Source organism: Sceloporus undulatus, unplaced genomic scaffold, assembly GCF_019175285.1.
Source record: "Sceloporus undulatus isolate JIND9_A2432 ecotype Alabama unplaced genomic scaffold, SceUnd_v1.1 scaffold_20, whole genome shotgun sequence".
NCBI classification, from domain to species: Eukaryota; Metazoa; Chordata; class Lepidosauria; order Squamata; family Phrynosomatidae; genus Sceloporus; species Sceloporus undulatus.
The window spans coordinates 986,853-1,004,587 of NW_024802942.1; the positions used below are offsets into that span (position 1 = coordinate 986,853).

The 17,735-nt window shown below is 40.5% G+C and overlaps 1 long non-coding RNA gene across 1 annotated transcript in view; it reads left to right on the plus strand.

The window, feature by feature from the left end:
- Positions 1-3,641: 3,641 nt before the first annotated feature.
- Positions 3,642-17,735, plus strand: part of LOC121917487 — a 31,261-nt gene continuing 17,167 nt past the window's right edge. The window contains exons 1-3 of the long non-coding RNA XR_006101041.1: positions 3,642-3,734; positions 10,679-10,727; positions 15,943-16,086. This is a non-coding gene — a long non-coding RNA (uncharacterized LOC121917487). The remainder of the gene's footprint in view (positions 3,735-10,678; positions 10,728-15,942; positions 16,087-17,735) is intronic.

Consider the following 17,735-nt stretch of genomic DNA (forward strand, 5'->3'; position numbering starts at 1 on the left):
GGTCCAGCAAATATGAGCTTGGCCCTGATCATGATCGGGGCAAGTTTAGGGGAGGGATTTTGGTCAGAGGAAGGGCAGAGGGCAGAACATTCCTCCCCTTCATCGGAGAAGGAGAAGGAAGGAGCTGGGGAAAAGAAGGGTGCCATGGAAGACAGCATTGGAAGGAGGAGGAGGAGGAGGAGAAGGAGAAGGAAGGAGCTGGAGGAAGGATGAAAAGGGTGATCGGGGGTAATGGAGCAAGAGGAGGAGGAGGAAGGAGCCAGAGGAAGGATGGAAAGGGTGATCAGGGGTAACGGAGAAACAGAAGGAGGAGGAAGGAGCCGGAGGAAGGATGGAACGGGCGATCGGGGGTAACAGAGCAACAGGAGGAGGAAGGAGCCTTGAAAGGGTGCCAAGGGAAATTGAGGTAACGGAGCAGGAGCAGGAGAAGAAGGAAAGAGCCTTGGAGAAAGGGTGGCAAGAGACGGAGGAGGAGGATGAAGGAGCCAGGGGAAAGAAGGGGGCCATGAAGGGCAATCGGGGTAAAGGAGCAGGAGGAGGAGAAGGAAGGAGCAGGACGAAGGGTCAAATTCAGTGGAGGGAATTAGGTCAGAGGGAGGGCACAGAACAGAACAAGCTTCCCTCTCACAATAGGCAGCTTTCTCTCTCTCTTTTTATTTTTTATTTTTAATAGACTATGTGCATGCTTTTTGCTACAGGTAGATACATATATAGATAGATTGTGTGTCTGCTTGTGCTACTTTTCCTTTCTTTTCCTTGCTCCCAGCACAGCACTTTGCAATAGGCTTTTGGCACTTTGCAATAGGCTTTTTTTCTAAATTATTTTTTGTATGTGAATGCTACAATGCGAATATTACAGTTTTTTTCTCTTTCAGTTTGGATACAGAAAGCTTTTGCTACTGTATGTGTCTGTAAGGAATTCTGGGGTGGCTGAAGGAAAGCAAAGGATGCAGAGATGCCATTTGGGGTGAGGAATTTATTATTATTATTATTATTGTATGTGTATGAGGCATTCTGGGGTCGCAAGGAGGGAGGATGCAGAGATTGCATTAGATTGCATTTTGGGGTTGAAAACTGAGGCAGGGGAAAATCTATAATCTGTAGTGACCCAAATACACACAACATACACACACACCTGGAGGTTTTTAAATTTGACAAAATGTGCGCATACTGCTGCCTGTTTTTTTTTTTTAAATGAGGGGAAAGCACACTTCCGATTGCCCACTGGCTGTAGGAAACATCACCTTGACGAAAGCGGAACTGAATTTGATTGACAGCAAAGGCGTCTTCATTTTAAACCAGTTCTGCAAATGTGAACTCTCCACAAGAGCTGCAGTGGCATTCAGGGTTAAATTACTCTGATTCAGGTAAATTATTAGTGGGCACTTGCTTCCAGAGGGATTCAGGGAGGGGGAATCTGCCCAGTTCCATCCTGCGCAAATAGGTGGGTTGGAATGGGGCCCAAGTTTCTTTAACTCTTCCAAAAAAACAAAAACAAAACTGAGTAAGTGAAATATTGTTCTATTGCTGCTATCACCTCTAGGTAATTCAAAATCTCTTTTGGAAACAGGAAATAGTCAGATGCAGCAAGATCTGGTAAGTAAGGTGGATAGTCTATATGCACTCAGTTCCCAAATTCTTCAAAATATCCATCATCTTGCCAACCCTGTGAGCAGGTACATTGCACTGCAAAAAGTGAACATCTTTCCACAGCTTCTTTCACTATTTTTGGCCTGTTACAGACTGCCAAAATAAAGCTGCTTCGGGCCTCTTTGGAGGTATGCTATTCAAATGATGCATGCATCCTAAGAATCCAGAAGCTGCACCAAAGCTGCACTCCAGTGCTTAAGAATGGAATGTGGCTTTGGCGCGGCCTCCGGACTCTTAGGACCCATGCATCATTTAAATAGCATACCTCCAATGAGACCCAAAGCAGCTTTATTTTGGCAGTCTGTAACAGGCCCATCTTTCAGTGCCTCCTCTGATCATCACAGCAAGAGTCATCAGAGTCTGCATCAACTGTTTGGCCCTTCTGAAGATAGTCATCAAAATACCTTTCTTATCTCCTTATCTTGCCTGCTGCTCAAAGTGAATGACATTGTCAAGTTGGTTACTAAAAATATACAAGTCATGAGGCAAATCAGTACATCATTTATTGTCGAGGTTAGTCCAAGTCAAGAAACTAAAGTGATTTGAGTCTGACTTGAGTCTACATCACTGTTACTAGGAAGCCAATTGTATAACCAAGTCAATCAGTTGACATCCTTAATACTACTGTAAAACGAATATTGAAAAGTCTGTGTAAAAAGGCAAGGACAGCTAATATAAAGAAATTATGCAAAAACATCACTTTTCTGTTTATGGCATTGTTTTCTTTCTGCACCCATATGCTGCATATACAGAACTCTTGCTACCTCAGTTTTGCTATAATCCTCCATGCAATAAGAAGCAAAAATATTATGGAGGGAATCATGTATCATGAAGAAAACCTAATTGCAAAATCATAAACCTGGCACAGACATTTTGCAGAGGAAGCATACTCTTTAGCTATTTCTTCAAACTGGCACATATATTTTAACTCAACAGTATCACTTTAAAGACATTGGCTGCTTGCAGAAAATGCTTACCAAGGGAGGTGGTGGTGTTTCCTCTTTTGTCTTATGTGTTCCTAAAGTAAATAATGGTTCAGTGTACATTTGGTAAAAGTCCAGTGGACTCCTCTAAACAGAAATGTCAGCATGCAGAGATGGCCTTTTAGCATGAGGACTGGAACATCAGGTGTGATAAGGACCTGAGTTTGTCAGTTCCCTTCCTGTTTCTGGTAGTGAGACATTTAATATTGAGTACAGTTGGCTCTCCAAATCCACAGATTCATGGCTTGAAAATATTTTTTAAAACTCTAAAAACCCAACTTTAATTTTACAATTTAATATAAGGGATTCCATTTTACTACCTTGTTGTATCTACCTGAGCATACACAAATTTTGGTATCTACCGAGGTGTCCTGGAATCAACCCCCAGCAGATACCAAGGGCCCACTATATAAGGTGCAAAACACACTGCAGAAATAATGCAGTTTGAAACCACTTTAACTGCCCTGGCTCAATGCTACAGAATTATGGGAACTGTAGTTTTGTGACACAATTAGCCTCTCTGTCAGAGAGCTCTGGTGCCACAATAAACTACAGTTCCCAGGATTCCATAGCACTGAACCAGGGCAGTTAAAGCGTCTTATAATGAGATTATTTCTGTAGTGTGTTTTAGACCTAAGAACTCTGCACATAAAGACAGCCACACTATTGTCTGATTTTGCTTGAAGGTTCTTTGGGCTGCACAGCCCCAGATTTCTTTCTGGTGATCTCATGAAAACAGACACACTACTGTTGTCACTGATACTGAAAAGTACAAAGATCCCATAGGATGGAGCTACAACACTTAAAGTGGTGTCATACTGCATTATTGATGCAATGTAGCTGCACCCACAGTTTCCAGGCATGAACTGGGTGGCAAACTTTGAGTTCACCAAGTACTGACAAATCCCTCCCACCTCTTGTTTATTTAGAAGGGCAGCGATATAACAGTGGAATGACCATGATGTTTTCTGGCTCATTCATTGCCTGTAAATTATCTCTTAGGTTCCTGTCTTGGCCACACCTCTTTGCCTGAGAGTCATCTACTTGCATGGACAAACAACACAGAAAACAAGCATTTGCATGTCATGAGCAGAAACAAATGTAAGCACAATTTGGATTTCAAAGGCCTTTTATTGGGAAATTCTGTTTTGTTATGCTAAGGCAACATGCTGCACCTTAGCTGAGAATGTTGGCACTATGAAGCACCAAATCATTGTTGTCAAGATGAATACATAAACCCCACTTACATTATAATGTCATAATTTTCTCCACAGAACTACGTAGCATTTCCATATGACAAGATTAATATAGATCTGAAAACTGAGCTGCCTTGCCAAGTGCATAAAAAGTGTGCCTTATTAAATTTTTGGTTGAATCCAGACTTAGCCATTCTTCGAAAATACCCACTGAAATGAGGACTTTATCGCACATGGCTTTTAAACCACAATTAGAGGTGGAAAAAAGAGCCTTTATTTATTTATTTATTTATTATGGTATTTATACCCTGCTCTTCAGCCCTAAATGCTATCAGGGTGGCTTACAATTATTATTTTTAGTTAGACAGTTACACTTATCACACAATGCTACCTTCAACCTGTAGCTGCTGTGTCTGAGGGCATCCCTTTTCGTTGATAGGAGGAACCCATCAATGAGCTCATAGACACTCTGGTCATCAATTGTGAAACATCACTGCTGGGGCACTTGTGAGATTGGCAGCCATATTGTGTCAGTGTTTCCTCTTCTCCCCCTGTTGTCCCTCTGCTGCTAAGCATGCTAATTCTATTTGTATTATGATTATTTTCTATTTCTTTTCTTTCTTTCTTTCGAAAACTTAAGTCACAGTAGCAGAGTTCCAGAACTGCATGAAGAAATTAAAATAAAAATAAATCTAAAAAAAATAAAAGGCACACAGAGTAGGGTATAGAGGTTAAGGGGGTCTTAGGAAGAGAGTACAATGGTAGAAACAGCCCCAGTCACAGAAAAGACGTATGATAGTGGCTGCTCATAAACAGGTATAATTCTGTTTTCTTTAACAAGAATTATTGTGGGAAGAATGGAGGTCATGTGGTAATGTCCTTAGTCAAGAATAACTTAAATCCCATTGATTTTAATGGGTCAGCTATGAGGAAGTCTATATCCAACTCACCATTTCTTTTCTGTTCTCATCAGAAAAATGGTTCTCTCTACTGTTTATACCAGAGCTGACCAACAGTTAAAGGGAAAAAAAATGACAATAACATGTGTTTTAACCCATCATCTTACTGAATGCATTGCAGTCACTCAATAAATCATTCTGAAATAAGACACATAAAATGAGGCCTGCTTATATCAAAGCAATAATTGTCTTAGAAGACATGGTTTTATTTCTTTGTGTAGAAAAGAGAGAATGCCTCTTTTAAGAATATGCCAGTTAGCAGTTTGATGTCTGGTCTACACTAAATGACAGCAGATCTCCAGGATTCAAAATGAAATTATTCTTAGCCCTACCTGGAGATGTCAAAAATTGACCGATTGAGTTTTTGCATGGCTTGCAGACACTCTATGGCCGCTCCCTAAGATGACTGTCATTTTTAGAAGTTTGTTCTCTCAAAAGGACATGTGGCTTGTTGCATCAAAATACAGACGTATATTATCATGTTTGTTTGCTGTCCAAATGGACCTATTCATCAAATTCCATCTGAACTGGCATCATGGTCTAATACTCAGATACACACACACAAATACACACACACACACACACACACACACACACACACTGTTCAACAAGTTCTGGATGAATTCCATTACTATTTCCAGTGATTAACTAACTAGTCCATACAGACAAGCCAAAATAAAGCTGCTTCAGGTCACTTTGGAGATATGCTGTTTAAATGCTGCATGCGTCCTAAGAGGCCGGAGGCTGCACCAAAGCTATGCTCCAGTCCTAAGGATTAGAGCGCAGCTTTGGTGAAGCTTCTGGCCTCTTAAGGTGCATGTGTCATTTAAACAGCATACCTCCAAAGTGACTAGAAGCAGCTTTATTTTGGCCTGTCTGTATGGGCCCTAAATCATAAAGTATTTGGCTATGTGCACTGGGTTCTCAGCCTTTCCTAGGCACAGTACAGACTGGCAGGGGAATGCCAGTACAGACTGGCAGAGTTGCTGGAGCAACCAAACTGCATGGTGCAGCCAAAAAGAAGCCACCTAGAGCGACGCAGCCCTTATGATGCCGCTTCCACTAAAAGACGTATGGGCGTTCAGACGCCCACACGTCATAGACATGCTCCCCTGTGTGGGTAGTGCCACACAATTATGGAGCCGCCTGCACGTAGTAGGGCTCAGGAGAGTATGGTTGGTGCACGCTCTCGAGCCCTACAATCGCTGCCAGGACACCATTTACTGGCAGTGTGTATTAGGTCCTGGTCATCTTAACCAACCCAACATTGAGTCAACATGGCACAGGAGTTTTCACTCTCTATTGAATTGTGCCATGGTTTTTGTGGACATTTTTTTTGTAAATAACTCGATGTCACATTGTATCATAGGACTGACAGATCTAAAAGTGTATAGCCAAACTTGAATATGATGATCATGGTAACAAGGTGCAGGAGAAAGAAAAAAGAAAATGGTTGGCGTGCTGGGAAATGTAACAAGAATACCAACAGTCTGATGTAACAGAGCAAAGGACCATGAGAACACAGAGTACATAATACTGATTAGGACTTGGTTCAGACATACAGAGCCAGCAGTTCATGTTGAGGAGACTTGGATGCAGCCTCCTCTCTGTTACATACATCTCAGCAACTGGGTAGCTTATAGATTGATTATACTTTCAAATTGCCTGATAATGAAAGTTCTCTGGGAAATGTGTGAAACATTTTTAAAATATATCATCTAAATGATAACAGAGACAGCATATCATGAAACCAAGATAAAACCAACAGCAAACATAAAAACATAATATAAAGCGAGATTAAAGCCAGCATCCAAGCAGGAGAATGCTGTGATCTAAAAGCACTGAAAACAGCTCCTGAAATGCCTGTGAGGAGGGTGTTATGACTTTAACATCAATGTTCCAACCAGAGGCCTGGCTCCTTTTCACATTACTCAGTTATTTCCCTATGAGTCCACTTTAATGGTCATAGCTATCTCCTGTGGAATCCTAGAAGTTGTAGTTTAGTGAAACCCTAATAATGATGATGATGATGATGATGATGATGATGATGATGATGATGATGTCCTACCTCGCCCTGCGGATCGAGGTGGGATTACAGCAAAGAATAAAAACCACAATACAATACAAAAATGCAATATTATCTACAAATACAGTCACTAAAACAACAGCAATATTACTACCAATCACTAAAAAGGCCAAATCATTGTCAATTTTCCGTGCTATCAAGTCAGAGTGGGAATGTTCCATAAAATCAGCTACAAAAGGTATAGGTCCATCTGAGAATCCTAAATGCCCTTCCCCTGAACTCCAGATCTTAGGATTCCATAGGACAGAGCCAGGGCAGTTGAAGCAGAATCATAATACCATACTTGTGCAATGTGAAAGGCAGAGCTGTGGAGTCTGAAGATTACTAAAACTCAAATTGTAAAGTGTCTTTTATTTCAAGTTATCTAGAACTGGGGAGGAGAAAACTCTTTACTTTTGTTCTTCAAATTAAACTTCCCCCTTTTTGAACTTTATATTCAGCATCAGAGCCTTTTTGGGTAAAAGAGTTTGATTTCACCAGGGTACCGGTGTTGCACACCCAAATCTGCCACCATCTTTAATTGGATGTGTCTTCACAAGAGGTATGCTCAGTGAATTCACAGAGAGCATGGCAAGGCTTACCATAGTGAATGTGGGATTTGAATCTGCCTTCTTTTAATGTTTTATGTGACAATGCTTGGACATGTCTAAGGTACTGTAGTTCAAGAAAGTCATTTAAGGAATAATAGCCTGATTTTATACATGACATTCATAAGTCAAATCTAACCTGCACAGCAGAAATAATGCAGTTTGACACCGCTTTAAGTGCCATGGCTCCATCCTATGGAAATTGATATTTGTAGTTTTTAAAAATATTTAGCCTTCTCTGTCAGAGAGATCTGGTGCCACAACAAAGTACAGATTACAGCATTCCATAGTATTGAGCCATGTAAGTTAAGACAGTGTCAAACTGCATTATTTCTGCAATGCAAATTAGACCTTAGAAGCACTGAGTTCTAGGATCCAAACTCTAACAATGTTCATGCAGAGATACTGTAACAATGGCCCGTTCCGCACGGGCGTAAAGTACGTCCCCAGGACATACTAGGGTTAGGAAAGGGTGTGCTTTATGTATGCCCCTAACCCTAGTACATCCCGGGGACGTACAAAATGGCGGCACCCATTCTATACGGGCGCTGCCATCTTGACGTCGCGGACGCATAGCGTTCACACGTCCTGCAATGGAAGTTACATCGCAAGTGCACCATTGGCCACTTGCGGCACCACTTCCAGGGCCCAAAAAGGAGCTGCTTTTTGCAGCTTCTTTTTGGTGCATCCGGGAACTGCGCGGTTTGACTGCTGCGATTCCCGGACGCAGTAACTGGTGGCGCCGGCAGAGTGCCCATTTTGGGTGCTCTGTAATGTGCCAATGGTAGCTTTTGAGTCCTTGGTCATGTTTAGTTAGGGTTACCCATCAGGTAGAAACTCATCTTATGTGACTTACCCCTTATCTAAATGTTGGGAAATAGAGTACTCCAGGATAGTCACTCTCCTTTTAAACAACTGTAATATAAACTGTAATATTAAAAATACTGTAATACACAGATGGCAAAATAGCTTTAAATAAATAACTTCACCCTTGAAGAGGAATTTCTTCCCCCAGTAACCCTAGGAAAAATTGAAAAGCCATGCTAGTGAGTCAAGGATCCAACTCCCACACCTGTTACTCCTGATCTTATTGATTACAACCGTTATTAGGAACAGTGCCTTTCTTAATGGTACAGTGGTGCCTCGGGTTACGAAATTAATTCGTTCCGTGGCACCGTTCGTAACCCGAAAAGCCTTCGTAAGCCGAATTGCCATAGGCGCTAATGGGGAAAAGCCGCGATTCCGTGCGAAAAAGCCGAAAAAAGCACCAAAAGTTTTTTCGTAACCCGAAAAAACATTCGTAACCCGGAACAATGTTTTCCTATGGGATTTTTTCGTATCCCGAAAATTTCGTAACCTGGGTATTTCGTATCCCGAGGTACCACTGTACTGAATTACAATTCCTATCATGTCAGACTATTGACTACACTGGGTAGGTCTGATGGGAGCTGATGCTTAATACAGTTTGAAGCATCACTGGTTTCCCAACTCTGGTTTAAATGTTTGCCTGTATTCATTCAACAATACTATCATATACTGTTAACTGTACACAGAATTAAGTCGCTTCTCTTCAAAGGTAAGCTCCACTGTTTTCCACATTTCCAGGGATTTAGCATGAATGCAATCCTAGTCAGTCCCAATGCAGTGTTGAGATTACTCTCAGGAAAGAGGGAGTTAACAGCTTCATCCACCACTTAAATGAATTAAGCTTTCCAGCCTTTATTATTATCCGGCATTTAATAGGTAAATTGGTGGGGTTTTTTTTTTTCATTCTTAGAAGCAGATAGTAATCTGAAAATCCCCATTGTAACAGGAGCAGTTCATGCATGCACCTAACAGATGGAAGCATAACCTGGTTTTTAAAAAGCTAGAGCAGCACTTTGACACTGTAAGGTCTGCTGGCTCAAGAATAGTTAGAGTTTACCTGAGGATAAAGGGAAGGCTATCTGCCACTTCAAGCAAACATATACACATTTACTATTTTAGTCTGCAAGGGGGAATTATATTCATCCCCTACCATGATTCACAATGAAATCTCTCTAACCAATAAAAGCTAGTGATTTATTTACTACAGCTAGGACCAATTTTTGCTCTTCATCTGTTTTTACTTTTCCAGACTTGCCTATCTAGGGAAGGGATATCCCATAGTCTACCTCATACCCTCCAATACTTCACAAATGAAAACTGGGGCATCTGTGGCCCTATAACATCAGAGTGTGGTCAAGATGGCAACCCATTATTGGACTAAGTTGTGGATAAAACATAGGGGCATGTAACAAAAGATCTAAAGGATGAAGCAAAGGAAAACAATGCCAAAGAACTTGCCAATTTCAGCAGGCATAACTGTTTGTGCTCACCCTAAAGACTTCATGCATGAGTAGGGCACTATAGTAAATGGTGGCTGTGTGATGTATGGGGGAGACAACTGGGCTCAGGCAAGGCTAAGAAAATGTACACATGTCAAAAAGAATGTAAAAGCAAAAGTCAAGATGCAGTATTCACTCTTATCAAAAAAGGAACCATCCCCTTCTCTGAGTAAAGCGGCAAAAGACAAGAGTCCATCCCAGGAGAACTTAAAAGAAGTACGGACACCCTCTACTCTTTTGGAACACTTTTGAGGGAAAGTGCCAAAGAGCTGCTTCTGCCACTATTTTCCTGCCCACACATTTAATAAAGCCAGAAGTAGCAGAAAGAGTATAGAGGGTGGTACTTCTTTTAGGTTCCCTCGGGACATGACAATATTATATTGTCATGAAGAATATTTCACATTTCAAGCTATTATAAAGAACTAATGCACAACCAAATAGAATTTATCCTCTCAGCTGCCTGATTGAATTTATATGTCATTCCACTGACAATTTTTCTCTGGCTAAGTTCAATAGAGGCATTCATATCATTTAAGCATCTTGTCCACACTTAGAAAGCTACATCTGGAATATGGAAAAATTGCACACATTGAAAATTATACATTTCAGTTATAACTATATTCCATATTTTGAACTTGGATTCCACTCCCCCTTTAAAACTGAATAAACACAGAGGGGAACTTGGCAAATGTAAATGTCTGTTCACAACAGGGCTCATCACACTTAACTGTTTCATATTAAGATGATAAGGAGTGTATCATTCATTCATGCAGGGCTTTTTAGTTAGATGTTGCTATTCTTGTAACAATGTATTGAAGAGAGAAAAGACACATTTGCTTTTCCCTCAGCAGGTCAGAAGAAAAATTATTCTAGAAAGACCAGAGGTCAGAAAGTTATTAAGTAAGTACAATTTGTTCCTGTTACTCATTATAGTGCTTAAAGAGTAATATCTTATCCTTATTCCCAATCATACTTTTTGTTACTTTCTATTACCATTCAAAATAAAATCCACGCATATAAAACAGTGTAAAATGAGAAAAATTCCTGACAAAATGCTTCTAAAATGTCATTTCTTAAAAATAACATTTAAAAATAATTTTAAAATGTTACTCTTTACACAAAGCAACTTTGTTACCACTTACATTACAATAATTTTGAAAGGAATTTTATTATGCCCTCATTGGCCCCCAAAGAGTAACACTTTGCTTATAATTCACATCATGCAAAGAAAACTCACATAAATGTAGATAATTTTTCCAGTTTAACATTTGGATGAAAATCTAGCTGAAGTGTGTGAAATTGCTTCACTTCCTTGCCTCATCTATCCTACTCCATCCAACTGGGCTTCCAAAATGAGGGTGTTGTACACTCAAGACTTGGCACTAACACTTCCCATGTACAGATTTTTGAGTTTTTGTTTTTCTATAAACCAAAAACACATAGAGGGATCGTTTCAACAAATCTGGTGCCTTTTCATAATGGGATACTTTTTGTTTTGTTTTTATGCACACGATTATTAATAATATTACACATAACATTACCTTCAGACTATGTTTATGAGGTGTATATCAAAAATAAATGAATTACATGTTTAGATTTGGGTCCCATCTCTCTCTCTCTCTCTCTCTCCCTCCCCCCCTCTCTAATATATTTGCGCATATATATATATATATATATATTCCAAAATTTTAAAGAATCCAAAATCTAAAACACTTCTGGTCCCAAGTATTCTGGGTAAGAGAGATACAGTAAAGCAAAAACATTGGCCTCTGGTTGTCAATAAGTTCATACCATTCAGAGGAAATCAATATTTTCCCCCCATTGGGATGACATTGCTGTCCGGAAATGCCCCTTATTATAAGATTTTGGTATTACTCCCTAACACTTACTCTAATCCTCACGCTAACCCTCACAACATTGGAATTTACACTGGGAGAAGTAAATACTGTGCTACTCAATCAAAAGTTCTAAAGGTTAAGATTTTAAAATTCAGAAACATAGCCAAGTTAGTCTGAAATATCAACATGCAAAGGAATCATGCGGCACCCTTGAGACAAACTGTGTGAAGAAGTTGTGGCATGAGCTTTCGTAGACTTGGTCTTCTTCCTCAGATTCATGGAGTGAACTGGTGCCCTGGAAGGACCTTTACAGACTGTATGAATACCCATGGAAATTGAAAATTTTGGGTATGATCACTTCATAAATTATGCCACAATTTCTTTAACAGAATCTTAAATTCCTTAACACAATCTCAAAGATGCTGCAAAAAAAAATATTTTTTTTTTTTTTAAAAAAAAAAAACCTTTAGGAGTTAAATACTAGAGGCAGAACCCTTCAAAAGTTAGTTCTGACTGATGCTGACCAATACAACCTTTAGAAATAAGCTCCCACTGAACACAATGAGATTTACTCCTGAGTAAACTGTGGACAGTGAAGAAAGCTGACAGAAAGAAAATGAATTCATTTCAGATGTAGTGTTGGAGAAGAATGTTGAGAATACTGTGGATGGCCAAGAAGACAAATAAATGCCTGTTAGAACAGATCAAGCCCGAACTCTCCCTGGAAACCAGAATGACTAAATGGAGGCTGTTGTACATGAGAAGGCATGAATCATTGGAAATGACAATGATGCCAGGAAAAGTAGAGGGCAGTAGAGAGGGAGGAGGACCACATGTTAGATGGCTGGACTGAATCAGGGAGGCCATGGGCCTGAGTCTGCAGGTCCTGAGCAGAGGAGGTGAGGACAGGGGGCTTGGAGATGTCTCCTCCATGGGGTCACCATGAATCAAGGTCAACTTGAGAGCAGTTAACAATGACAAAACAAGGCTGTGGTTAAATTGCATGTCCCTGTAAAATGACTAGAAATGAAACAAGAGTGACTCCCACTTCATTGTTCTCCTTGCTGAAATGTTGCCAGAAGTATTAAAATAATTCATAGTGAGACTCTGCAGAAAACTATGAAGATTACTAGGTAAGATTTCATTTCCCCCTCATGCATGCATGACCCCTCTCCCTCTTCTTCTCTCTCCTTCTCTCTGCCCACAGTCCTTAATTTCCATGAATAATCAGTGCACACTGCACTGGAAAATCTTGACATTAAATACTCCTCTATTCATTTGCAAGACACCACCAATTTTTTTATTAAGTGTCTCTTGCTGCTTTGTGTCACACAATCAAATTATCTGTATTTATGGGCATCTGGGCATAATTCATTCGTTCCACTTAGGAGAAAGTATATTTCAAAATTGGTCAAATCATTCTTGAATTACACAGCAACTCAAAATGATTTAAACTGGCTGGTTCAATAAAGGGCTGTCAAAGCCAGGAAGGAATCATTCCTTGGCTTTTACTCAATACTAATGTGTTTAGTCATGGCTCCTTTTAATTGTATTGAATACTTGGCTTTTTTTTTTAAGTGTTTCTGCTTTTAAAGGAAAAAAAATGCATTTTATCAATTGTAGAGCCTTTTTCTGAGCCAAGAATTCCAGTGTTTCAAGGATTAGGGTTTAATATATCATGAAAGGTTAGGGTTTAATATTCAGTTATAATGGCAATTGTCTTCCCAGTGAAGAAATATCTAGTTCCCAAAAATAGGACCAACCTATTTTCACCTCATTTCTGCTGTGCAGGAACATGGTTTGTCAATAATTGGCATGCAACTGTTTTTGTCTTAATAAATTACTTTGGCTCGTAGAAAAGAATGCTTCATTAAAAGAAACCAATAGTTTTCTTGGGACTTTTTTTTAACCAAGTGATTTTTGTTTTTGTTTTATTTTTTGCCTGAACATGATGAGTAGCTGAAATCTAAAGAAACTAGTCGCTAGGGACCATTAAATCTCAGTGAAGTTATTGTTACTGTTTCTAAGGGAGTTGAAATTTTATTACTTATCTTCTGTTTCCCTTTGTCCCTGGTCCTCATATGGCCAAGAAGGAATGGCCTCTGCTGGCAATGAAATCCCTAAGTACCATTTTAACTGGACAAAAGATTAACATTTGAGCCCGAATGTAAACTGGGCTGCAACTCTAACATCTTTACCTTTTTTTGCTTTTGCATGATTTTTAACATCTTTATCTGAAGAAGAAGCCTATGCCACTTTGAAAGCTTGGATGATACATTTTCTGCCTTTTGGTTGGCCAATAAATGTATCACGCTTGTGAAATCAGCAATTATAAACTGGAATTACAATTTCATCAGTTCTGCAAATAGGTTCCTCCTTAGTGTTTCCTCTAAACATGTTCTCTCTCTCTCTCTCTCTCTTATAACCAGTCAGCATCACATGGTAGCCTGTGCACTATTATAAACAATACTTAAATAGTAAAGCAATTAGTAAATCTCTATACTTTATGTTGTTGTGGTAGTGGTGGTGATAGTGGTGTACCTTCAAGTCATTTCTGACTTATGAGACCCCTAAGGCAAACCTACACTGGAGGTTTCTTGGCAGAATTTATTCAGAGGGGGTTTGCCCTTGCCTCCTTCTGAGGCTGAGAGAGTGTGACTTGCCCAAGGTCATTCAGTGGGTTTCCATGTGTCTCCCAGTGTCCTAGACCAACACTCAACCACTACACCATGCTGGCTGTCTCTATATACCTTGGAGTGACAACTAATTTGTTATTTGACACAGTGCTAAACACTGTGTAAACACACGTAAACCCACTGGGTGACCTTGGGCAAGTCACACTCTCTCAGGTTCAGAGAATGACAATGGCAAACCTCCTCTGAAGTAACTTGCCAAGAAAACCCCATGATAATTTCACCATAGGGTTGCCATAAGTCAGAAGTGATTTGAACACACACACACACACACACACAAATCCAGATATCAGGAATGTGGCCATGAGTTGTTTTTTGTCAAATAATGCTAAACTAATTATCAGGGCAAATGGGTACAGAGTGGATGCTTTCAGTACCCTGCTTGTTAGCAACAGAAAATATGAGCTGCTACCAGTGGTTGAGAAAGGTTAGATGTTTCCATATTCACTGTTTACATTACATCCTTGGCATTTCCTGGAAAGGCAAAATGACTGAAGTAAAAGGCTTTTTCCTAGCTATGCTACAGAGCATTCTGGTTCTTCACAGATGCAGACAGATGCTTTGCTTGAGGACATGGGGGCAGGATGGACTATGGCAAAATACCAAAGTAAATTACACTGTATTTGATGCAAGAAAAATCACAGCCACAGATAGGTCCACTGTAAGAACATACTATAAATATGACCTATGAGATAGTAGTAACAAAGTGAATAAGGGACAGGATTTCCAGCGTCATAGACCTGAAGATGGCACACAAAGCTGTGATGAGAGCTGACTCCTCCAAAAAAGCAAGAAGTTACATAGCATAGAATCAGTTGTGATGATTCATCCTGCAACACACACACACACACACACACACAATTTCAAATGTGTCAATTTATAACAGGTTCTGCTGATGCAGCCAGCAAAAAAATGTAATTTAAACTAATCACCCCAAGTGATTCTGGAATGCTACTATCAAAGACAGATGGCTGCCATTAGTGGCAAGTAGTGAGGGACTAATGGAAATGGATGCTCAAGGTAAGGAAAAATGTTCACCCATTCGGCAATGTGGCTTTATACGGTTATAACATCATTCTTACATTCTAATTTTGCCCTTCTCTAAGAGTGTCTAAAAATAACAACAATGACAACAGCAGCAGTAACAGAAGCAGCAACAACAGGCATACATGAACATTTTCATTGATAGTGAGCTCAAAGAAAACACAGGCCTAATTCCCACTATGGTTTAAACTGGATCATGATCCAAATGATTTGGTTTAAACCACCATGGTTCCCACTTAATTGAATCGCTGAAGCAACTCAGAAAGGGAGAGGCATGGTTTTTACCTATTTAACCTGTGTCAAAAAGACGCTGGTAAAATAGGGTATTTTTTGGGTTGAATCAATTTATTTAGAAATAAATCGATTCAGTCCAAGTGGTAACAAGGCGGATTAGAATCAGATTCGAATACGCCCTGGTTCCTACTGGCAGTGGCTTTTTCCTGGCCTCTCCATCCTGGCCATGCCCCCCTGCAACCCTGCCCTTCTTTCAGGCTTACTTCCTTCATCCTACCGACCTAGCCTGCCTCCTCTGTCCCTCAGGTCTCTCCGCCACGTGGCCTGGCCTCTCCATATGGTCCCTCCCATGGCCTCTCTGGCACCAGCCTTGTTCCGGTGCAAAGATAGTGGGAACCACGTTCGGGACTGAACCATGCCTTAGATTCAGTTTGGAACCTGGTTTAACAGGTAAGTAGGAATTAGGCCACATTTTGAGGTTGATTACTACATCATTTGGACTGTTACTGAAACCTGAAACTTAAATGAAGCAAAGGTGGGACACTTTATCTGTGAAGAAGATTTTCTATACTCAGGACACTTAGAATGCTGACAGAGCAACTTATCATTTTGAAAAGTATCACATTGAGTTAATAAGCCAGGCCTGATGTCTCTTGCTCAACATCGAAACACACCAATCTTCTACAATCAAGTTATTTATAGATCTGTAGAAAGCCACCATCTGTTAGCATAAGCAGTTCTTATCCAGATGGACAAGCAGCAGTCTGACCTGGTTGCTTTACATTTCTCCTTGTTGAAATTCATTTTGTTAGATTTGGGCCAGCTTTCTAATCTGTTAAGGTCATTTTGAATTCTGATCCTGTTTTCTGAGGTATTGCAAGATACCCCTCATAAGCATGCCCTTGGTTCCATCTAAGGCCTGATCCAGACCAACACTTTGCACCGACCTGGACACATAGTAGAGTTGCCCTTGGGCAGAGCAACAGCATGCCTCACAACCCTACTACGTGGCGGCAGCATAACAATGGCGGGGCCCCATGCACACGTAATGGCACTGCCCTGTGCTTACACCACAAGTGTGCCAATGGCACACTCATGACATCACTGCAGCGTCGCACAAAGAACCTGGAAATTCCAGGTTCCTTTTGCTCCGCAGTGGCGTCATGCTGTTTGGGGGCTGCACCATCCCTGAGGAGCAAAAACAGGCACCAGCAAACCACCCTTTCTTGGCGGTCTGTCCCGCACCTAGGTCATTGATAAAAATGTTGAATATCACTGGCCCTGAATAGAGCCACTACTCACTTCTCTCTAGGATTAAGAGGAGCCATTGCTGAACACCCTTTGGGTTCAGCCAGTCAACTAATTACACATCCATCTAACAGTAGCATTTTCTAGCCCACTTTTTACTAACGTTTTTGCTAGAATTTCAGAGTGATGTTGTAAAAGTCTTTACTGAAATTAGGGCGGGATACAGACTGCCCAAAAGGGTGGCCTCCCGCTGCCCTGGTTTGATCCACAAGGGAGCCGCAGCGGACAAACCACATGGCTCCGTCACAGAGCAAAAAGAACCCACAAAAAGCGGGTTCTTCTTGTGGTGCCTTTGTGACACAGCAAGGCGCCATCATGTCAAAATGGTGGCGTCCATATGTACAGGGCGCAGCCATTTTCATGCCCTCCTCACGTGCGAGGGGCAAGTTGCATCTGGAAGGACCCGTCCTTACAGCGCCAAAGATACACTATATCGACAACATTCTTTTCATCTCCCTACCTTGTAAATCTATCCAAGAGAGAGAGAGAGAGAGAGAGAGAAGATTAGTCTGGCATGACTTGCTTTTGGGAAACCCATCTTGACAGTGATCACAGCATTCCTTTCTAAGTGTCTAAAGGCTGTCTGTTTCATTATCTGCTCTAGTTTAACAGAAACATAGAAAGACAAATGTCCATTTTCTGACTGGTTTTTCTTGATTCATCCCAAGGCTAAACTGATATCCTTATCGTTTTACCTTACAACAAGCCTATGTTTGTTGAGATACTGTGATGTATCAATGTTACCTAGTGTCAAAGGGATTTAAATCTTTATAAATGTAATTCTTACAGGC